At 37.0% G+C, this 25382-nt stretch overlaps 2 long non-coding RNA genes across 2 annotated transcripts in view; one reads left to right on the forward strand and one right to left on the reverse strand.

The window, feature by feature from the left end:
• Positions 1 to 25382, reverse strand: part of LOC147371147 (uncharacterized) — a 552664-nt gene that overhangs the window by 87908 nt on the left and 439374 nt on the right. The window lies entirely within an intron of this gene.
• On the forward strand, positions 20372 to 20745 carry LOC147371148 (uncharacterized). The gene is made up of 2 exons (XR_015165921.1): positions 20372 to 20498; positions 20586 to 20745. It is a non-coding gene; the product is annotated as an uncharacterized LOC147371148 (long non-coding RNA).

A 25382-nucleotide genomic window follows, 5' to 3' on the forward strand; every position in this document is an offset into this window, starting at 1 on the left:
GCCAGGAAAATCCAATGATTGTAAACAATCCTTGAAATAAACATACCTGGTTTTCCAGGGTAGGCTTTCCAAATGGTGAGTATAAAGGGATGAGAAGTGATTGCCTCAGATCTGGTAGTTATAACTCATTGTCATTGCTTTGTGAATCGAGAAAAGCTCAGGGGAGTTTTGTCCAATGAATTTCTGCTTTGTGTGAACTTACTACTTCAAATAATAATTTACATCTTTAATTAATTGTTTGAAATTTCATTTACTCATATTTTCTGTGTGTGGTGGAGATGGGGTGGGGAGAGGTGTCTCTTCCTAATCACCTGGAACTCACTAGAATTCTGGTGGCAATAAATCTAAAACCAACCATATTAATAGATGTCAACATGCTCCTATATAAATATATAATATTTTGCCTTCAAAACATTAAATGAGATAGAAAAAATGCTTAAACATAAGTAATGAAAAAGAAAATTATCTAAGGCAAGAATAAAGAAATTAAGATTCATAGTTGTACTGACAAAATGCCACTCATTGTATATACCAAAAGGTTTATAAGGTATACATAAGGACAAAATTTTAACCGTTATCAATATGCAACAAATGATTGATAGATGATTGCTAGCTAGCTAGATAGCTAGTTAGATAAGTGGATAGATATACACACAGACACAAGTACATCCCAAACTACAAAGGTTAAGTAAACAGGATTCCAGTATCACATATACAAGTAGAGGCTGGGGGTTTCATGAATAAGGAAGAATAAGAGCTAACACTACTACAGATCTTATCCAAGGTAAGAAGCCAGAACTTAGAAGCCAGAGTTTATCCACAAACCCAGGAACCAGAAGGGAGCTGTCTCTTCTATGAAAACAGAACCAGAATTAGTGAACTAGGGAAAGAAAAAAATTCCATCTTGGCATGGAAATGCAAACAGATGTAGGCCACATACTCTGGGCCATCAGTTGAAAAAGAATATACCCTAAACAAAAAGTATAGAATATGAATTCACAGGTACTCAGGGTAGAGGAACCTGTGTCAAGAAACAAACAAACAAATTGGTCAAGAAACAATTAAACCTGCAGGGAAAAGACAGATAAACTTGGGGGAAAAACTGCTGCCTCTACAACCTATATCAGGCATAAGGCTCTCATCAGTTGACAAGTTTCACTGAAGAATATACAAGTACAATTTTTAAATGACAAGAGACGGAAATATATCCATGAGGGCGGCAACAGATTAAAAAAAACCACACACACACAAGAAATCTCCCACTCAAAATTGTAGGAAAATCTGAAAATGATATTAAAATAAAAATATATTAAATTGCTTAAATAAATAAAGTAATAAAATCAGCCTGAAGATTGAAGTACTGATTAATTTTGAACATTGCTCAGTTAAACGTGTAAGTAGGAACACAATATATAGACGAAGACTGTTTAAATGTCAAGATTATATGTATGGTATAGAGAAGACCAATCCACAAAAAGAAATGAAAACAACAAAAATCAATTTAAAAATCCAGGAAAAACTACTATAAGATATAATCAAACATATTAGGAATCACAGCCAAGAATCAATTACTTACTGATTACAAGAATCAGTTACATTCTTCTGTCGATGGACAGTTAGGCTACTTAGTTATGGTTAAGGAGAAGGCAATGGCGACCCACTCCAGTACTCTTGCCTGGAAAATCCCATGGACGGAGGAGCCTGGTAGGCTGCAGTCCAGGGGGTCTCGAAGAATTGGACACGACTGAACGACTTCACTTTCACTTTTCACTTTCATGCATTAGAGAAGGAAATGGCAACCCACTCCAATGTTCTTGCCTGGAGAATCCCAGGGATGGGGGAGCCTGGTGGGCTGCCATCTATGGGGTCGAATAGAGTCAGACACAACTGAAGCGACTTAGCAGCAGCAGCAGCAGCAGCTATTGTTAATGATGCTGCAATGAACATCAGTGCAGTTCAGTTCAGTTCAGTTCAGTCGCTCAGTCGAGTCTGACTCTTTGCGACTGCATGAATCACAGCACGCCAGGCCTCCCTGTCCATCACCAACTCCAGGAGTTCACTCAAACTCACATCCATCGAGTCAGTGATGCCATCCAGACATCTCATCCTCTGTTGTCCCCTTCTCCTTCTGCCCCCAATCCCTCCCAGCATCAGAGTCTTTTCCAATGAGTCAACTCTTTGCATGAGGTGGCCAAAGTACTGGAGTTTCAGCTTTAGCATCATTCCTTCCAAAGAACACCCAGGGCTGATCTCCTTTAGGATGGACTGGTTGGATCTCCTTGCAGTCCAAGGGACTCTCAAGAGTCTTCTCCAACACCACAGTTCAAAAGCATCAATTCTTCGGTGCTCAGCTTTCTTCACATAGGGGTGTACATATATTTTCAAATTTAATTATTTGAGGAACCTCCATATTGTTCTGTATAAGGGCTACTGCACCAATTTACATTCCCACCAAGTGTGCACAAGGATTGCTTTTTCTCCACATCTTCACCAATGCTGTTATTTCTTGTCTTTTTGATAAGCCATCCTGACAGGTATGAAGTGATATCTCACTGTGATTTCAATTTGCATTTCCCTGATTGTTAATGATGTTCAGCATCATTTAATACGCCTATGGTCATCCCTTTATCTTCTTTGGGAAAATGTTTATTCAGGTCCTCTATCCATTTTTTCATCAGATTTTTTGCTTTTTTGATATTGAGCTGTATGAGTTATTTATAATTTTTGATTGTGCTGTCGTTGGTGGTGGTCATCACTAAGTTACATCCAACTCTTTGCAACTCCATGGACTGCAGCATGCCAGGTTTCCCTGTCCTTCACTATCTCCCAGAGTCTGCTCAGATTTATGTCCATTGAGTCAGTGATGCTATCTAACCATCTTGTCCTCTGCGACTCTCTTCTCCGTTTGTCTTCAGTCTTTCCCAGCATCAGGGTCTGTTCCAATGAATCAGCTCTTCGCATCAGATAGCCAAAATACTGTAGCTTCAGCTTCAACAACAGTCTTTCCAATGACTATTCAGGGTTGATTTCCCTTAGGGTTGATTGGTTTAATCTCTTTGCAGTCCAAGGGACACTCAGGGATCTTCTCCAAGCACCACAGTTCTAAAGCATCAGTTCTTTGGTGCTCAGCATTCTTTATAGTCCAGCTCTCACATCCATGCATGACTACTGGAAAAACCATATCTTTAACTATATTTTGAATGTTAACCTCTTATCAGACATATCATTTGCAAAGATCATTTTTCATTCAATGGGTTTCCTTTTCATTTTGTCAATGCTTTTCTCTCTGTACAAAATCTTTTTAGTTTGATGTGGTCCTATTTGTTTATTTTTGGTTTTGTTGCCCTTGCCTGGGGAGACAGATCCAAAAAAATATTAAGACCAATTTCAAATAGTATATTACCTACACTATCTTCTAGGAGTTTTATGGTTTCAGGTCTTAAATTTAAGTCTTTAATCCATTTATGAGTTTATTTTTTTTACATGGTATGAGAAGTAGCCATTTCAAAATTTTTTTTTCATACAGCTGTCCAGTTTTCCCAATACCACTTATTGAAGAAATCATCTTTTCCCCATTGTGTATTCTTGCCTCTATTGTTGGGGACCAATTGATAGTATAAGTGTAGATTTATTTCTGGGTCCTCTATTCTGTTCCATTGATCTCTGTGTCTGCTTTTGTACCAGTAACATACAGTTTTGATCACTATACCTTTGCAGTATAGTTTGAAATCAGGGAGCATAATGCCTCCAGCTTTGTTTTTCTCTCTTAAGACTGCTTTGCTTATTTGGAGTCTTTTGTGGTTCCATGCAAAATTTAGGATTACATTTCATAGTTGTGTGAACAATGTCTTTGCTGTTCTGATCAAGATTGAGTTGGGTAATTGCTTTGGAAATTGCTTTGGGTAGTATGGATATTTTAACAATATTAATTCTTCTAATCTGTGAACGCAGATTATCTATGTTTTTGCTGGGAGTTTTTTATTATTTAATTTCATTACTTACAGTCAGTATGTTCAGATTTTCCATTCCTTCCTATTTCAGTCTTGGGAGGTTATATGTTTTGAGGGATTTATTAATTTCTTCTAGGTTGTCCAACTTGTTGACATACAATTTATTTGTAAGGTTCTCTTATAAATGTATTTTTGTGATATTGGCTATAAACACACTTTCATTTCTAATTTTATTTATTTGGGCCCTCTCCTTTTTTTCTTGATGAATTGGATTAAAGGTTTGTCAATTTTCTTTATTTTAAAAAAGTTCTAAATTTCATTGATTGTCTTTTCTTTTTTGTGTGTCTTTTTCATTTATTTCCACTCTGATCTTTATTATTTTCTTCCTTCTCCTGAATTTCAGCCTTGTTTTTCTTTTTCTAGTTCTTTTATGTGTAAAGTCAGAGTGTTTATTTGAAATTTTTCTTATTTCTTGAAGTAGACTTGTATCACTATATACTTTCCTCTTAGAACTTATTTTGTTATTTCCCTTCGATTTTGTAAAATTATGTTTCTAGTTTCATTCATCTCAAAATATTTTTTAGTTTCCTCTTTGATTTCTTCATTGACCCACTAGTTTTTTAATAGTATGTGTTTGGTCTCCAAGTGGTTGTATTTTTTCCAGTTTTCTTGCTGTAACTAATTTTTATTTTCACACTCTTGTTTTTGGTAAAGATGCCTGGTATGATTTCAATCTTAAATTTATTGAGACTTGTTTTGTGACTTAGCATGTGATTTATCCTGGAGAAGGTTATATGTTCACTTGAAAGTATGTATTTTGTTATTTTGGGTTGGAAAGTTCAGCATCTATCTGTTAAGTCTACCTGATGTATCATTTATGACTGTTTCCTTATTGATTTTATTTTTGGAGATCTATTTATTGATATAAGTAAAAGTCCCCTACTATTAATGCATTATTATCAATTTCTCCCTTTCTGCCTGATAACATTTGCTTTATATGTTTAGGTGCTCCTATGTTACATGGCTATACATTTACAAATGTTGTATCTTCTTCTTGGATTGATCCCTTTATTATTATGTAATTATCTTCTTTGTCTTTTGTTCTTGTTTCAAAGTCTATTTTGTCTGATATGAGTAATGCTACCTTACCTTTCTTTTTGTTTCTATTTGCATGGAATATCCTTTTCCATTCCTTCATTTTCAGTATGTGTATGTCTTTAGCTCTGAAGTGAGTCTCTTATAAGCAGCATATAGATTTTTTTTTTTAATCCATTCAGCCACCCTCTGTCCTTTGGCTGAGAATTTTAGTGTATTTACATTTAAAATGATTATTGATAGGTATATACTTATTACATTTTATTATTTTTGCATACCAATGCAAACTGCATGCGCCTAGTAGCTTAGGTGGGAGAGCAGGAGCTGAAGTAAGCATGAGCTATGGCTTTTTCCAGAGTGTGCCCAGGCCAGCCACTTGGCAAGGTGGTTTGAATATACAGCTCATCACACTCCAGGGGCTGCGCCCCTGGTGAGGGTTAGGAGGTGCTGGGATGGGCCAGGGCTTCTCCAAGGGCATGCCTGAAGTTGCCATTTTGGCAGATGTGACAGGGTGGTGACTGGAGCCAGGGCCCTTCCCAGGCCAGGGCTTCTCCCAGGAGGAGGGGACCACCTTGGCAGGATAATTGGAGCCAGAGCCATGTGTGGATGGGAGGCCATCTAGAGTTTCAGGCACTTTTCAACCTGCTGCCTCTGCACTGGAACTTGGAATGAGCCAATTTATGTGCACAAAACTTTAAAAGCAGAGTCTTAATTTCCTAAAGCCCTCTAGCTCTCCAAGTCATAATAGGCTATGTTATTTTTTTCAAAACCAATTAAGGGGACTCAGCTTTCCAGTACTGGTTCTCAGGACTGGGGTACCAAATATGAGGTTTAAATCCCTCATTTCTTAGGGAGGACCTCTGAGTTTGTGCTATTCCTGTTCTCTTATGGGCCCCCCTGGGATGTGGGTGCTGACTTGTCTTCCCCTCCTACACATCTTGGTTTTCTACTTTTTTTTATTTGTATTATTAATTGTATTAATAGAAGAGTTGTTCTGCTAGTCCTTGGATCATTATCAGAAAGAGTTGCTCCATACAGGTTGTAATTTGAGTATATTCATGGGAGGAAGTGAGATCAGGGTCTTCCTACTCTGCCATCATGATCCCACATCTCCTAGAATACACATGAAGCACATATGCATTGTTTTAGAAACTGGTCATGAAGAAGCCAAAAAACGAAGCTTCAATTAACTCAAAGTATCAATATCAAAATCATATTGATAATAATAGCCTTACAAATTATTTTAATGAAAGCCATTGGGTTATTTTTAGATAGGAATGATATGATCTTTCTTAAGTTGTAAGAGTCATTGTAGCTACTGTATTGAAAAGAAAGTGTAAGATTGAAGAGTCAAAGATGAAAGCAAAGAAGCCACATTTCTTGGTGTATAGATGATTAAAGAATCCAGAAGCAAAATTAGTGCAACAAAACAGTGGAAAAAGTAGTCACGAAGGAAATATTCACTTCAGATTAATTACATTGAAATATCCATTATGCAGAAATACAAGTTCTGTGTAGAAGAAAATTATAATCCTACTCTAGGGTTAATGCATAAATAGAAATGCAATATATGATAAATGTAATATATAAATAGTTCATTTCTGAACTATTTTCTAGTTTAAAAAAAAAAAAACAGATTTAAGACAGTTGGAAAAAAGCCAAAGAAATCTCACCATTGAGTAAGCCCTGCTGAATCAAATTGTCTGGTAGTTTCTGTCACCAGTCCTTCACTATCTTTGAAATAAATTACTATATGAAATTAGGCTTCTTGGGGTCTTGGATCTCACAATGGCTTCAGAAGAAAAAAAAAGATTCATTGTTTACTTATCAACACGAGTTAATTTATCAAAAAGAAGGTCATTTAACAAGGTAATTTATCATCTTCTACTATGTACAATGCTCATATTCCAAACTTTCCAAGGAAAACACTAATATCTACCATCTTCTAGATAAAAAATTAAATGAAGGAGGAAGTGACCAAAGGAAGGTCAGTAAGAGAGAAACTACCCTTTGTTCAAATACTGAGCTTTATATGAAAGACTGAAACAGGATTTTCTAAAGGACTTGAACCTATTTAACCATATCTTCTAATTTTGAAAACTCTCATTCTACTTCTTTCCTTTTCTTGTAAGAGGTTGAGTGTTGTCTGAGCTTAAAATCATTTAGATTAGATTTACAACACATTTTTAAAAAATTATAAAGCAATTAAGAAGATTTCGGAACCATCTGTTGGGTTTGCTTCTTTGTTCTTCATAATGGTATACACATACAATTTAAACTACAGATTTTTAAAATTTTCTGATTCTAAAACTACCATTTCCCCCTACCAGCTACATAAAGTTTCCCTGTTAATCATTACCGCTATTTACCTTCCTGTCTTGATATTTGACAGTCTCTTTTTGGAGGACTAAATAAGGAAAATGTAACTTTTTCCACTACATAGTCATTTAGTACAATTTGGGATTGTTGATATTCCCCTCACCTACCCTCTGCTATAGCATCATGATGGCAAAACACTACCATCCAAAGAATTATATGTGCCCTTTAAGCTATCTTATATTATCAACTGAAAAATATACCATAAAAATTGTGACCATTACACTTTGTTGAATAACATACCTATAAAAAGAAGACAATTTAGTTTTAAGCCAATAGAGTAAAAAAAAGATATTTGTATGTTCTTTGGGATTATTAATTTCAACAATATCTGTCATGCTCAGTAAGTTCTAGATGACAGTAGGGAAACATGTGAAATTGAAATTAGACTGGTAGAGAAATCTGAGAGGAGATATAGAAAATCAGAGCATATTATGCACAATCCCCAGCTCACTTGTAGACTATCATTTTCATTTTCAGTCACTTGATAGCTTCTTCCTAGAGTTTTCACTCTTAACTGTGTTTGTTCTTAAAAATTAACAAACTATATAATAAAATTAAATAAATGATTTTAAGCCCAAATGCTTGAAACTGAAATATTTATATAAAACATTAAATTTACAAAATGATAAAATTTTAAAATAATATAAGACGTTTTCACTTGAATTTTGTTTAGAGAAAATGAGTCTTTTAAAAAGGAAAAATGATTAAATGCATTTAAGTAACATTTCATTGCTTTTTATGTTTATATATGAAGTGAAATGCCCAAATTATATTGAAACAAATGTACTTATATCCATGTATTTAATGACCATTTCATCAGATTTTACCAAGTAGTTTTATGCCAAGGTTTCTATGACAATATAAGAATAAGTAAATTAACATCTCTTTATTCAAAAACTACAACAAATAAGACAGTTGTAAATGCAAGTAAATATTTTAACATGGAGGCTGTTAAATCTACCATAGGTGAGATCATTATTGCATGATAGTCCACTTTTTCATTCATTCAACAAATAAATTCTTTCTAAAAAAAAAACTGACATTCTTCTGTGATGAATAGAGAGAACAAAGCCAACAATGAGAAAATTAATAACTTCACATGATTATTTCAAATGATAAATGCAATCATTAATCTAAAACAGGGTTCTAGTAAAGAGGGCTAGAATTTGCTTTAGTTTCCTGTTACGGATATCTATAGCACCGGTTAGGATCCACTTTGTTCTTTGAGAAGAGAAATCGTTTTGGTTTACATTTTGTAGTGATCAGCCATTCAAAGCTTTATTCTTTTCATGAAATCACATTTATGGAATTGTGACCATATAGACTATAATGCTTCTCTTAATATACATTATGTGATTATTTTACACCAAAGAAAAGAGCTATAGCAATATATGATCAATTCTAATTTCATCTTTTTATGATACCTTATAAAATGTTATTTTTCAAAGATCTTCCCCAAATACCTGCTGCTGCTGCTAAGTCGCTTCAGTCTTGTCTAACTCTGTGCAACCCCAGAGACGGCAGCCCACCAGACTTCCCCACCCCTGGGACTCTCCAGGCAAGAACACTGGAGTGGGTTGCCATTTCCTTCTCCAATTCCCCAAATACCTAGATTGCACAATTTTGGACTATCAGGAAAAGTCCATTTGTCTTTGACCCAGTGCATAGGCATATCCCACGTTCACATTTAATTCATATAAAACAAATGACATTTGAAAATGTGGCATACTGTCTAGTTTGAGAATCCCCGATAGATAGCTAAATGCTAGCCTCTTAGGCAGTAGTTCTTTCCTCAGGTAGACCTATCTATTTGTCTTCTAGGACTCTGGAAAAGGCAATGAAAACCATGGGTATAATTTCTGCATAAATAACATAAAGAAAATTGCCAGGGCAACTTCTATTACTAGAATTCCCCATTTCAGAAAAAATGCATTTATCACAATTTTAACTCTCCCAGGGCAATGTATGCCCTGCTATTGCAATTCCAGAATAACTGCTTATATCTACAGTCATTCCTTAGTATTCTCATAAGTTTGGTTATAGGATCCCCTCAAAGATACCAAACTCTGGAGATGCTCAAGTCTCTTATATAAAATGACATATTTGTGTATAGCCTAAGCACCTCCTTCTGTATCATCTCTAGATTACTTATAATATAAATTATAAATAGTTGCAAATACAAATGTAAATGCTATGTAAATAGTTTCTGGCACAAGGCAAATTCAAGTTTTGCTATTTGGAACTTTCTGGAATTAGTTCTTTTTTACTTCCCAAATATTTTCAATCCAAGGTTGGTTGAAACCATAGGTGTGGAATCCAAGAACATAGTGGGCCAACTGCATATGGCAGTATAAGCTTTTGCTCAGTTATTCTTCACAGCTAATTAATAAGGTAAATAGAACATAACTATTATCCATAATTTTCTCTAGGCTTTGGTGGTGGCTCAGAAGTAAAAGAATGTGCCTGCAATCTAGGAGATATGGATTCGATCCCTGGGTCAGGAAGATTCCCTGGAGGAGGAAAGGGCAACCCACCCCAGCATTCTTGTCTGGAAAACCCCATGAACACAGGAGCCTGGGGGGCTACCGTCTATGAGGTCACAAAGAGTCAGACATGAATTAACAACTAAACGACAATAGAGGAAGGGCTTCCCTTGTGACTCAGCTGGTAAAGATTCTGCCTGCAATGCGGGAGACCTGGGGTTCAACTTCTGGGATGGGAAGGTCCCCTGGAGAAGGGAAAGGCTACCCAGTCCAGTATTTTGGCCTGAGAATTCCATGGACTGTATAGTCCATGGGGTCGCAAAGAGTCGGACACAACTGAGTGACTTTCACTTTCAGCAACAACAAACAGGCAAGACAACACAAATAACTGCATTGCAGATTAAGAACTCTAAAATAGATTTTTAATCCTTAGTTGAATGTTCCTTCCACAGTATTGTAAAACCTTTGCAATGATAAACTTGGTATACTGGAAGAGTAGTTCCTTTCACTTGAATGTAGGCTACGTAGAAAACCGGGAATTTTCCCATCTAGAAGAAAATTGTAAAATGTATAGCACAAAGAGTTTTTAAACAAAGACATTAATAGTAAAATCTATGAATGTATACCAAAAAATACCATGTTAACTTTTCACATAAACAGAAAGTCACAATAATATTCAGAATTATTTCCTTCCCTGATAAAATTTCACAAACCAATTTCTCTATTTTCTAAGATTTTATGATCTGGCTTAATGTACTTTGTGTTATAGTACTCCTGTAACGTCTGACTCTCTGTGACCCTATGGACTATATAGCCTGACAGGCTCTTTTGTCCATGGGGTTTTCCAGGCAATTACACTGGAGTGGGTTGCTTTGCACTCCTCCAGGGGATCTTCCCTACCCAGGGATAGAATCCGAGTCTCTTATGTCTGCTGCATTGGCAGGCGGGTTCTTTACCACTAGCACAAATTTTATAATCTTGCTTCAGTTCAGTTCAGTTCAGTTCAGTTCAGTTCAGTTCAGTCGCTCAGTCGAGTCCGACTCTTTGCGACCCCATGAATCGCTGCACGCCAGGCCTCCCTGTCCATCACCAACTCCCGGAGTTCACTCAAACTCATGTCCATTGAGTCGGTGATGCCATCCAGCCATCTCATCCTCTGTCGTCCCCTTCTCCTCCTGCCCCAATCTCTCCCAGCATCAGGGTCTTTTCCAGTGTATCAACTCTTCGCATGAGGTGGCCAAAGTATTGGAGTTTCAGCTTTAGCATCAGTCCTTCCAAAGAAATCCCAGGGCTGATCTCCTTTAGGATGGACTGGTTGGATCTCCTTGCAGTCCAAGGGACTCTCAAAAGTCTTCTCCAACACCACAGTTCAAATGCATCAATTCTTCGGCGCTCAGCTTTCTTCACAGTCCAACTCTCACATCCATACATGACTACTGGAAAAACCATAGCCTTGACTAGACGGACCGTTGTTGGCAAAGTAATATTTCTGCTTTTGAATATGCTGTCTAAGTTGGTCATAACTTTCCTTCCAAGGAGTAAGCGTCTTTTAATTTCATGGCTGCAATCACCCTCTGCAATGATTTTGGAGCCCAAAAAAATAAAGTCTGACACTGTTTCCACTGTTTATCCACCTATTTCCCATGAAGTGATGGGACCAGATGCCACGATCTTAGTTTTCTGAATGTTGAGCTTTAAGGCAACTTTTTTACTCTCCTCTTTCACTTTCATCAAGAGGCTTTTTAGTTCCTCTTCACTTTCTGCCATAAGGGTGGTGTCATCTGCATATCTGAGGTTATTGATATTTCTCCTGGCAATCTTGATTCCAGCTTGTACTTCTTCCAGCCAGTAGTCTTAAATTAAAACCCCATATTGATTCTTTAGAGAGTCAAAGTTAGGGCTTCTGTGATTGTATATGAGAAAATACATGAAAGATGACTGATTTTCAATTGAGGTGAAAGAAGAAAGAGCATATAACCATAGCTTTTATCAATTACTCTTTCTTTGTAGTTGCATAAGCTGTCAGACCTGCTTTCATTCATAATCACTGAGTGACTTTTCAACCACAAACACCATTAAGATGGTCAGGGAGAAGATCAAAATATAATCATCTTTCTTTTAAGAATATCTTTGTAGGATGAATGTGAAAGGGGAAGAAAAGTGATCTGCAACTTGATTTTACTTGGATTTTAATTAAAATATACTATATATTAAAAGTCAGGCTTCCCTGGTGGCTCAGCAGTAAAAAAAAAAAAAAAAATCTGCCTGCATGCAAGAGATGGGGGCTCAATCCCTGGGTCAAGGAAGATCCCCTGCAGAAGGAATTAGCAACCCATGCCATTATTCTTGACTGTAAAATTCAATCCCATGGACAGAGGAGCCTGGTGGGCTATAGTCTATGAGGTTGCAAGAGTTATACACAACTTAGTGACTAAACCACCACCATCATATATTAAAAGTCACTCAAAACTGAGAAAACAGATGAACTTGTGGTTTCCTTCCAGGGCTTTCTTCCTAACCTACCACTAACAGAGTCGTAGAATACTGTGACAGTGACAATTGCCAATGCCTGAGCTAGGTTTGGAACAATTGCTGAAAGTCTGAGGAAGGATTTTCTCCAAATGATAGTCACATTGAAATATCCACAGCACAAACTTTTCCAATATTCCACCCCCAACTCCTTTAATTACTGATAGACGATCAGTACAGTTCTTTGAAGGATCTAGGAAGAGATGCCCGTGAACTCACGGATGACCTAGCGAGGCAGTGAGAATGGAACAAGGACATTTCAGTATGCTAGCAGAACTTGGTGTACATCTATCAACACATCTGAGTAGGGCTGGCAAAGACAGTGCTGTCCTAGCTGGACAGCTGCTCAGGATTATGGATTCTGTATGGTGGGACCTGCTGTTTTTAAAGAGAATACATATGTGTTTGCTGAAAGCCAGGAAATATTAGTCAAAAAACCCCTTATTGGTTTTTTAAACAATCCAAAGACATAAAGAAAGGATCTGAAGAATAATGGTGCTACTGTTGACATGTGGTTATTGAATGTTTTATGTACTGTTTCTAGTGATAATAATTGAATGTGAAATGTATTTTTATGTTTTTCATGAAATAATACCTTTCAAGTTAAAGGTTAAAAGAAAAAGATGTAAAACTCTGTGAGAGGTATTAACTCCACAGATAATTGGGTGAAGAAAGAAGGCAGATCAGAGCAAACGTTTTGAATGATTTAATATTCCAAAGCAAATACTAATGCAGATTACCTAATTCTGGAACCATGTCCTTCAGTATATGTGAGAATGCTAACCAAGAAGATTATTAAAAATGATTTAGAAAAAACAATCACTTTCAAAGTGTTTAGACAATCCTAATTATGTCAGTTATCATGAGGTGATGACAGGCAAATTTATAGGTGATTTAATAGAACACAATACACATCATAAATGAAATTTTTAAGCTACTTACTGTTATTTATACCTTTTTAGGAGTCTAACATTTCAATGAAACCATAGCCAAAAAATAGAAATACTGGCAAATATCTAGACACCCACTAAAACAAAAAAGGAAAATAGAGCACCACAGCCAATAGAGAATCAACCAGCCATCCATCACTGTGTTTGACCATCTGTCTGCTTCTCTCTTCAAATACTTATCTACTTAGGAACCACCCATTTCCTTGGATGTTGGAAAGCCAGATAATATACAGCTTTAATTTAGCATTTCCACATGTTCCTAAGTTTCTATATTTCCTCTTTGAATAGAAACATAGATAGACAAACTGGCAGGCACACCCTTTTCATGGTTTTGGAAAGAAATTTAGAACAGTGGTTACTGAAAGAAACTGTTTTCTTCAGATGTTGGTAAAATGAGTAAAAAGGAGGAAAAGGACAATACAGTGAATTAAAATAAAATTATTCTTTTGCAATTTGTGCTTTTTCATTGTTAAAATTCTCTTTAAATAGTCAAAAGATGTTAATATAGTAGCTGCTTAACTTTGTTCTTTATAAAATAAAAATGTCAAAACTATGCTGCTTTATTTTACTTTTTCTAGTCTCTAAAAATCAAAAGTCTTAAATCAACTGGTTTACAGTCTTACATGGAAATAAATGGGTTGCTTTGAAATATATATTTAATTCATATTATTCTTTCCATAAAGACAGCTTTTTTTCTGTCCATAATCTATATATCCTCAACTAAGTAAAAGCCCTAAACTGTGCTTTTGTGATATGATTTCTGACTCACATCCATGTGTATTTCTCGGTGTCTCTTTCTATTTCCCCTCTTAATCCCCATGACTCCTCAAGCATCTGTCCATGTTTTCATGACTATCATTAAAACAACTTTGCCCACTTCTGAATACGCAATTTTCTCGCTTAGCACAACTAAATGAATGGGTGACAAAAGAAGGCAAGCACAGTTTAAATCAAATACACTCTAAATCACGTTGCTGGTCACTTACTTGTAGTTAGCACTGGAGACCGAGTTTGAACTGGGACAACTGCAGGGACAACTGCCTGCAGTAAAAGTGAAAATGAGTTGCAACCACCTGGGACCACCATTCACAGTAAGAAATGTGTTCCCACTACTCCCCAGAAAGCACATTCACAGAGACACAACCAAACATGCACAGCTGAAGTTCAAAGTCTCACAAAACAATACTTACCTTTATTTAATGCAATGCACGATCACATTTTTTATTTTATCATTTAAGCTGACCCCATTTGCTGTATTGATTTCATGACCCACTAAAGCGTCATAGCTCAGTTTAAAATTGTTCATTATAGCACAGTTTATAATGTTGCTATTGAATTTCATTGCTATATAAAGATCAAAACAATTAACTTCCCTTAAATCAATATAAAATTAGAAACCCAGCCTTATCAAATAATTTCCTAGTGTGTTGCCATTGAATTCTTGGAGGAACGAAAGACACAAATATTTTTATCTCACTTTTCTGTTCTCTTTTCTCTTTTTATGTGATGTGATAGGCTGTATCTTAACACGCCTAGGTTTTTCTCTAGATAAATTCCTTCTAAACTGGAGAGGAATGATAACTAAGTGTCATTATTTTTTGTTTTTTTTTTAAGTAAATTTTGAGTATCCTAGTTTTAGCATTGATAATGACTCAAATGTTGACTTAAGATTCTGAATTATATGGATGAAATTCTGAGATGTTCTTAAAATCACTAAAGAAATGACAATTACCTTAAGTTGCCTATTTCAAGTTTATGTAATAAGTCTCTGCAAAGTTTTCTGATTTATTTTCAAATAAATAAGAGGTGGGTAAAATTTTAAACTGGTAAAGACATTGGTTATTTATTCATGGATGTGTATGTATGTGTATACACGGACACACACTTAATATGGTAAGGAGATCAGGCTTAGGAATTCAAACAGAAACAGTTTAAGTTCTGGTTTCAGTGTCTTCTAGAAATTTGTAGAATTTCTTCTGAGATTTCCTCCTCTGCAAAATAGAATAATAATCACACTTGCTTCACAAGCTGTTGACAGGGACACACTATATAGAGTAAGTAAAAATCAAAGTGCCATTAAATTGTTCATCATTGCTATAGATTTCAGGGAATGATCTGTTTAAGTTCATTTCATGCCTGGGGAAAAAATAAAATTATCCTCGCTGACCATTTTAATTGATTTCCATGCATGACTCTAATCTTATAATTCAGTTTATACATGTAAGTAGAGAAAGAGAGACCCCTTAAGACAAGGAAATTATAGAGAAAAGATTAATAATATAGTTTAAGTTAGGAGGATATCAAATTCTGTACTTCCTAAAATCTTTAGACATTTGAACTTGACCATCGAGTGATTACTACTGAGAGAAGCTCCCATACTTTGAAGGATTAAAATTCCAGCTCCACTTGGCTCCCTTAAATTAATAACCATGTAGACAATCCAGTCTGTGGACTGTGTTCCATAGACTACAACAGGCACACAGGGAAATCCAGCCCACTGCCTATTTATCTATGGCATGTGGACTAAAAATCATTTTTACTTTTAAATGATTGGAGAAAAGAATTGAAAGAAGATAAACATTTTGTGACGGTTAAAGTTATATGAGGAGAAGGACATGGCAACCCACTCCAGTGTTCTTGCCTGGAGAATCCCAGGGACAGGGGAGCCTGATGGGCTGCCGTCTCTGGGGTCGCACAAAGTCAGACACGACTGAAGCGACTTAGCAGCAGCAGCAGCAGCAGCAAAGTTATATGAAGTGTGAATTTCTGTGTCGATAAATAAAGTTTAATTTGAGCAGAGTGTAGGTCCTTCATTAGTATATTGCCTTTTGTGCTACATGAGAAGTTTAGTAGTTGCAATAGAGACCATATGGTTTTTAAAGCCAACATTTAAATATTTATTATCTTGTTATTTATAGTTTTCCAACCCTGGACTACACAGCAAAAAGAAACTCAAGGACAAAGTGTAAATGATGCTTATTAGCTCCATAATTTCTCCACTTTAATTATTTTAAAATATAGCAAAAATGATTCATAACCATAATAAGTATATTTATATTTGGTATAGAAATACATAACCAAAAAATATAGCACTATTTTTCTCAAGGAGTTTAGACTTTGATGCCTTGAATGGTTGATTTTGTAAAGAGTGATTCTACTACTTAATTTAAAACATCTTGAAAAAAAACCTTGAAATCTGTAGTTCAGATCAATCCTTTATAGATGGTTAAAGTGAAGAAGTTTTAATAAAAGAATCTTTCTTTTCTCTGGCTAATCCTTAAGATCTGGAAAAAAACAAACAAACAAAAAAACCCTTTCAAGCTGATACTGTTTCTATTTTTTACCTGCCAGTAGAAATGAAGCCAAATAAAATCCTATTTCACAGTTCCCCTCAAGGATATAAATGAGGCTGAAAGTGTCCTGGCTTCGTCAGCTAAGCTGGCGAAAATCCCTATAGCCATTTGCTTATCTCCGGGGGACTGGATGGCTCCTTTAAATTATATTTTATATGGTAGGTTCCGTATTTGAAGAACTCTCTGAAAATGTCTTATTCCCTAAGTGGCACAATGAAGATGCCTGTTCACTTGCCTCCATGCGCTCTCCTACACACTCTGCTCATGCATAGTTACCCTGCCAATGTCTGTGAGGTAAGAACCAGATGCTCTTAGCCACAGGACAACAAATCAAGGAACTGAGCTACAACAGATGACACCACTTTAAAAATCACTCTCTTCCTTTCTTGTTTCTCATACTGATCATTTCATACACCTCTCGGGAGAGAAACCGTCTTAGCTGCTTGGAATTAGATAGCGTAATTTCAGATTTTCAATGCTTCTATTCAGTAGTTGCAGATAATTTAAAATCTCTGAGGATCAATTTTATTATCTGTACACAGTATAATATTATCTGTATGAATAATAATTATTATTAATTGTATCAACTTGTTAGCTTGAAAGAAAATAAATATGAAATTGTACATAAATGCATAAACTGTATACATAATTATCATGAATATCTCATTTAGATAACAAACTAGTATTCAGTTCAGTTCAGTCATTCAGTCGTGTCCGACTCTTTGCGACCCCATGAACTGCAGCACGCCAGGCCTCCCTGTCCATCACCAACTCCCAGAGTTCACTCAGACTCACGTCCATCAAGTCAGTGATACCATCCAGCCATCTCATCCTCTGTCGTCGCCTTTTCCTCCTACCCCCAATCCCTCCCACCAGCATCAGAGTCTTTTCCAATGAGTCAACTCTTCGCATGAGGTGGCCAAAGTACTGGAGTTTCAGCTTTAGCATCATTCCTTCCAAAGAAATCCCAGGGCTGATCTCCTTCAGAATGGACTGGTTGGATCTCCCTGCAGTCCAAAGGACTCTCAAGAGTCTTCTCCAACACCACAGTTCAAAGGCATCAGTTCTTCGGCGCTCAGCCTTCTTCACAGTTCAACTCTCACATCCATACATGACCACAGGAAAAACCATAGCCTTGACTAGACGGACCTTTGTCGGCAAAGTAATGTCTCTGCTTTTGAATATGCTATCTAGGTTGGTCATAACTTTCCTTCCAAGGAGTAAGCGTCTTTTAATTTCATGGCTGCAATCACCATCTGCAATGATTTTGGAGCCCCCAAAAATAAAGTCTGACACTGTTTCCACTGTTTGACCATCTATTTCCCATGAACTGATGGGACCAGATGCCATGATCTTCGTTTTCTGAATGTTGAGCTTTAAGCCAACTTTTTCACTCTCCACTTTCACTTTCATCAAGAGGCTTTTGAGTTCCTCTTCACTTTCTGCCATAAGGGTGGTGACATATGCATATCTGAGGTTATTGATATTTCTCCCAGAAATCTTGATTCCAGCTTGTGTTTCTTCTAGCCCAGCGTTTCTCATGATGTACTCTGCATATAAGTTAAATAAGCAGGGTGACAATATACAGCCTTGATGTACTCCTTTTCCTATTTGGAATCTGTCTGTTGTTCCATGTCCAGTTCTAACTGTTGCTTCCTGACCTGCATACAGATTTCTCAAGAGGCAGGTCAGGTGGTCTGGTATTCCCATCTCTTTCAGAATTTTCCACAGTTTATTGTGATCCACACAGTCAAAGGCTTTGGCATAGTCAATAAAGCAGAAATAGATGGTTTTCTGGAACTCTCTTGCTTTTTGGATGATCCAACAGATGTTGGCAATTTGATCTCTGGTTCCTCTGCCTTTTCTAAAACCAGCTTGAACATCAGGAAGTTCACGGTTCACATATTGCTGAAACCTAGCTTGGAGAATTTTGAGCATTACTTTACTAGCATGTGAAATGAGTGCAATTGTGCAGTAGTTTGAGCATTCTTTGGCATTGCCTTTCTTTGGGATTGGAATGAAAACGGACCTTTTCCAGTCCTGTGGCCACTGCTGAGTTTTCCAAATTTGCTGGCATATTGAGTGCAGCACTTTCACAGCATCATCTTTCAGGATTTGAAAGAGCTCAACTCTTTCAAATGGAGGAATTCCATCACCTCCATTAGCTTTGTTCATAGTGATACTTTCTAAGGCCCACTTGACTTCACATTCCAAAATGTCTGGCTCTAGGTGAGTGATCACACCATCGTGATTATCTAGGTCGTGAAGATCTTTTTTGTACAGTTCTTCTGTGTATTCTTGCCACCTCTTCTTAATATCTTCTGCTTCTGTTAAGTCCATACCATTTCTGTCCTTTATCGAGCCCATCTTTGCATGAAATATTCCCTTGGTATCTCTAATTTTCTGAAGAAATCTCTAGTCTTTCCCATTCTGTTGTTTTCCTCCATTTCTTTGCATTGATCACTGAGGAAGGCTTTCTTATCTCTTCTTGCTATTCTTACTATTTCTTATCTCTTCTTGCTATTGCTAAACTAGTATTAGCTTTTATATATTCCACAATATCTATGTGCTATATTCTATGATAACATCTTACATACATTATTACCACATTGTATTTTCATCAAAAGATATGTATCAGTATCTTCTACTTACTAATCAGGAAACTGAGACTCAGAGAAGGATAGAAAATTATTGAAAGACATATGGGATAAGTAGCCCTAAGTTAGGGCTTCCTTGGTAGCTCAGCTGGTAAAGAATCCATCTGCAACGTGGGAGACCTGGGTTTGAGCCCTGGGTTAGGAAGATCCCCTGGAGAAGTGAAAGGCTACCCACTCCAGTATTCTGGCCTGGAGAATTTCATGGGGTCGCAAACAGTCGGACAGGACTCAGTGATTTTCTCTTTCACTTTCAGCCCTAAGTGAAAATGTGAATCTAGATCTACCTGACTCGGTAACCAAACTCTTCACTTTCATATTATTCTGCATTTCTCCAATAGTGGAGGGGGAAAAAAAGAGATATTGCTTTAAAATATAAAATGACATTTTTCAAAAATGTAAGCCACAGAAATGCTGAGACAAATAGACAAATACCAAATACTTGAAAGAAGTTTATGTAAATAAAGCTACCATCACGAAGTATTGCTTAATTTTGTTAAGCAAATAATTTCAGTATAAATGCAGTAAGTTGAACTACATCTATTGTATGTGGTTCCTTAGTAACCTCTTTTACTCGATTAAGATTTGCCAAAGATATTATTTTCATCTGCTCTGCAGGGATTATTTCAAGTGTTTTAAAACCCTCATATTCAAGAAAGTTTTTTTGATACAAACACATTAAATCCTCTTGCAGTAAACCAAAACATGAATTTAGGGGAAAAAAAAAGATTTTCAGAGTTTCTCCCAAAAAATGCCATAGGAGGTATATAATCCACACCTCCATCATCAAAGTGCAAAGCTGTCTGGCCGCATGTGCACGCAATTGAAGGGGCAGATTCGCTCCTCCAGCTCTCTGCTTTCCCTTCTACTTCGGTCTTGCACTGCTCTCTTCTCTTTTTTCATTTTGGACTCTGCCCCCACCCTCAAGAAGTCACTGAATTATTTGTGAGGCTCGTTTGATATTCGGACTTTTAAACTCCTCTGTTTCTGCTCTTTGAGTGAACAGAAATTTTAACAAGGCACGTTCTTCTTAACATCGCTTCACTCTTAAACACGCGATTCATTTCAAGTATATGGAGACAAAACAGAACGAAGACATGATCCTGTGAGTTAATAATCCTAAGGTTTGTTTGACATGCCTGAAACAAAAGTTAATGTTTCTTGTGTTAGCTCCTCTTTTTTTTTTCTCCAGAGTGTCAGAGACGACCTCCTACGATTGGAGAAAAGGAAAACACTTGCTTTCTTTGGAGGGGAAATTCAGTGCCAGAGACATACACTTGAAGTTCGTGATTGAAATTCCAAAGACAGGGTCTGGGGCTACCCACTTTGTCTCTGATACTGTGACGAAGCTCTCCTCACCTCCATTTCTCTCACGTGACAAGCCTCATCCCCAGCTGACAGTTGCAGGGCATCCACCTGAAACTTCCTGAGCCTACAGTGTAAATGGATTCATTTCATCTGAGGATTAGTAAAAACAAGTTCATTTTTCCAGATTCAGCTGAAATCCCACCTATGAAGCCTTTAATCACTAAAATCCACAGCAATCCCAATGCACTTATTGACTGTATAATTCATAGAGAACCTGGAAATGTTTTTGGAATTGCTATTTAACACTTTTTTAGTTTGAGAGAAATTTTCCTCTCTTTTTGGCATTTAGTGAAGAACTGGACCAAGCAAAACACTCTAATATCTACTAAGGGCTTCCCTGATGGCTCAGACGGTAAAGGATCCACGTGCAATGCAGGAGGCCTGGGTTTGATCCCTGGGTCGGGAAGATCCCCTGGAGAAAGGAATGGTTACCCAGTCCAGTATTCTTGCCTGGGAAATCCCCATGGACAGAGGAGCTTGGAAGGCTACAGTCCATCGGATCACAAGGAGTCAGACACAACTGAGCCACTGACACTTTCACTTTCAATGGTATCATAAATCAATAATAATATCTATTAAAATGAACCTGGTAACAAAGACAAGGTAGCCTTTAAAAAATACAGAAAAGAGTGGGATGGATTTTAGAAACATTTCCGTAGGAATAAATGAAATATTTAAAAACTGGAGTTCTTAGCAAATTATAGATAATTGACACTCTGGTGATGACAAGAATGCTGCTGCAAAAAATTATAGCAAAGAACATAAACCAGGCATTTGCCCATTGTCAGGCACTGAGTCTTTCCAACACACAATACATGTGTTATTGTAACTTACATATTATGGATAAGAAAATTAAGGCACTTAAGTTAATTTTTAGAAATGTCAGCTAAGTGGTGGAGTCAGGATTTGGAACCCAGGCAGTTTGATTACAGAACCCATGATCTCTAATCAAATTAATAACTTTGGCTTCAGAGTAATAATACTACATATCTACTTCATTTGGACTTTAGAACAGAATTATGAAAGAAATAAGGCAGCTTATCCTACTGACAGTAATTACAATCTGAAAGAAATCTTACATTTAAAACATTATCTTGAAAAGACATGAAAAGGTAAAAAGTGTATTTGAGGGTTCTGGACTAGCACTAACTATGCCACTTTTCCTGAAGAATTCTAAATAATAGATAAATTGACAGAGTTTCCAGTGAATTACAGCAATATAATTCAAAAATAATAAACATATTATTAGTGAAAACTGAGAAAACAAGTCTAAATACCAATGATTATTTCCTCTGCCGCACAAAAACCCCAGAGGCCCAAAAGGGTGAGTGGAAGAAGCAGCGACAGAAACCTGGAGACAGAGATGGGCCTGCAAAGCCCTCCTGAAAAAGGCACAGAGTCAGCCCGCAGGGGCCCAGCAGGGAGGAGGTCAAGAGAAGAAGTAACCTGACCCACTCTCCTCTTGCTCTCTGGCCTTTTGCTTATGGCTGCCTTCGTCTATTCCAGCCAGAAGCCAGAGGCCAGAGAACCCACTAATGCAGTCCCTACTGCAGGCCAGAAGGTGGGTGGAGAGCAGGGCAGAGGACGAGAGCAGGCCTGAGAAGCCACCAGAAGGAAGGTGGCTAGGAGAAGTGTCATCTACGCACATTTCAATTTTTCTACAGTCTCCTTCATAGAGTTAAAAATATACAGTTTTATCTGTACCATTCTGGAAAGTCCTCCTATGTATTAAAAATCTAAATCTAAAGCAAAATCACTAAAACATCCATAATGAAAATCTTTTGCCTTAAGAGACAATTTTATCTTTGCTTTTTTTATGCAGTACATCCATATATATATATATATTTTTTTTTTTTTTTTTGAGTAACCCTATCTGCCAGGTACAGTGCTAGGCATTAGAGATGACAAGTTAAATAACATGGTCTTTGTCTCCAGAAACTTACATTCAATAGGAGAAAATAGCTAGCTAGGTAAATTACCATGGTGACTTGATAAGTTCAATGGTGTTGGGGGCCTACTGCCTGACTTACTGAATTCCTGAAAAATACTTTTCTCCTTAACTCTGTTGGTTCTGAAATCTTATAAACAATAATTATGATGCTTGTTTGGTGGCATTTGTGAATAATAATGTACAGGTGTTCTCTACAGCTATAATATTAAACCTTGGTGCTCAGAACTCTAAAGCCTGAGCCTATAGTCGCCTCACTGCTTTGACACTTTTATCAAGATGATTTTGCAGCAGGGCTTACTGTTGCTCCCTTCAGTTCAGTTCACTCTAATTAATCTCGGGATTTGGGCTTAAGCGCCTGAGACTTTCTGCTTTAACTGTATCTCTATTCTTCTGGACCAGAGGTAAATGTACAAATTCACAGAAGGACTCATTTAAATAAAAAGCAATAACCAAATCTTCACCCACCTGCCTCGGGTGAGGTATGCAGAAGAATTGAAACTTCTGAGGTTGCCTGACATTATCTTTGGCATTTTTAGGAAAATTATCAAGTATTTTTTGGAAAAAAACCTATTCATGGGCCTAGGGATGTTTTACAATTCACAGTTCCCTGTATATAATAAAATAAGTAAAGCGAAGGGAGAGAGCTGCTGGCGTAAAAGGACTGGGTGAAACATTCAGAAGAAACTTGAAAACAATTTCTCCAGCAGAAGGGCAATGAAAAGAGCAGTTATCTTGAAATCATATGACTCTGGGTTCTAATCTAGGTTTTTTCATTTTGTTCTTAAGCAAGTTTGTGAATTTCTGTTAATATCAGATCTCCTTTGTGTGAAGGAAAGATTGATTGTAATGCCTTCCTACTCAGGGTTCTAATGAGGCTTAAGATTATGTTTGGTAAGCATGTTTTATGTGCTTTAGAAAAGGTATCTTCTCTATATGATTATGATTGCTATTATTCCATGGTGCCCTAACAAAAAGAGGCTACACTAGCAACAGAAGTACAAATAGGAGGAGAAAGTGTAGGAGTACTAAGAGAAAAGGAAACAGTACATAAGTTTATAGTTCACAGTTTATAACATAAACAGTTCACAGTTTATAAGAAGCTGAATTTTTGACTTGCTTTCATTTCTCTCAGATATAAAATGTAAGTGCTCATCAGTATAGATGAGCACATTATTCCTGAGGAATAGTGGACATCCAGTGGCCTACTGAGCTCCTAGGGGTAGCCTATAACCTAATTCCAGAAACTTCTCACCTACAGTTAGAGAAGCTGAGGCCAAAGAACATCAGACCCAGCTTCTACTATCACCACGCTCCAGCCCTAGCCCATCCTCCAAACACACCACAACCATGCACTTACTTCATTCATATGGAGTCAAAGTGCTGTGCCTGGAGTGGGTTCCAGACACTTCAGATTTTCATTCCTAGTAAAAGAACATTGGGGGTGGTAACACTAATTAATTCAAGTACATTTATTTTTAAGGTATTCTCATTGAAATCAGAGCCCTTATACATTGCTGATGGGAATGTAAAATGATACAGTCACTGTGGAAAACAGTTTAGCTATTGCTCACAAAGTTCACGCGTCTGACACTTTGTGACCCCATGGACTATAGCCCACCAGGCTCCTCTGTCCATGGAATTCTCCAGGCAAGAATACTGGAGTAGGGTACCATTTCCTCCTTGAGGGGATCAGCCCAATCCAGAGATCAAACCTGTGTGTCTTAGGTCTCCTGCTTTGGCAGGCATATTCTTTTGCTATGAGCACCACCTGTGAAGCCCATAGCTCACTTTAAAATGGTTAATTTCTGTTGTATGAATGTTACCTCAAACAATTATTTACACTTTTGAGTATATTTATTTAAATTGTACAAATGTGCTGTGCTGTGCTTAGTCACTCTGTCATGTCCAACTCCTTGCAACCCCATGGACTGTAGCCTGCCAGGCTCCTCTGTCCATGGGGATTCTCCAGGCAAGAATACTGGAGTGGGTTGCCATACCCTCGTCCAGGGAAATCTTCCCAACCCGGGGATCAAACCCAGGTCTCCCTCATTGCAAGCAGATCCTTTACTAGCTGAGCTACCAGGGAAGCCCATCCATACACATATAATGATATATTACTATTTGACAGATTTCAAGGGTTCTGGTATTAATACCTTCCAAAGGGAAACAGCAAATCAACATGTTCAAATTGACAGTGGTCACAGGTAATCTCTTGCCACCAGAAATATGAAATTAGTCTTAAACAGATATAAATATTAACTAAATCATTTCTAATTTTTTATTAATAATCATCCTATATTTCTGCTTATTTTTCCCCAAGTTTCTTCCTGACTGATGACTACTTTTTAATCCCACTACCTCCTGCTGTTGCTTAAAATAAGTGTTTTCTCTGGATAGTAACATTTTAGTCCTTCACCTACAAACTAATGCACTAATAAATTTATAAATATCTCCACTACAAGAAAATGGATGCTTTTAATGCACTATACAGCTCAGTTAATCTAGACCTGACCAAATCTGACAGTGTTAGTGACATAATAACTGTGAAATCACACAACCCCATGCCCAAAAGCAAATGGCTCTTCCTGTCCTCTGATCCTGATGGTTCCTGAGCCACATATCTTATCATGGAATGTGTGAAGACATGGTAGCAAAAATAGCCTGACCACG

The sequence above is a fragment of the Bos grunniens genome, chromosome 6 (genome assembly GCF_055505025.1).
Source record: "Bos grunniens cultivar Pamir isolate PY7600 chromosome 6, Bosgru_T2T1.0, whole genome shotgun sequence".
NCBI lineage: Eukaryota > Metazoa > Chordata > Mammalia > Artiodactyla > Bovidae > Bos > Bos grunniens.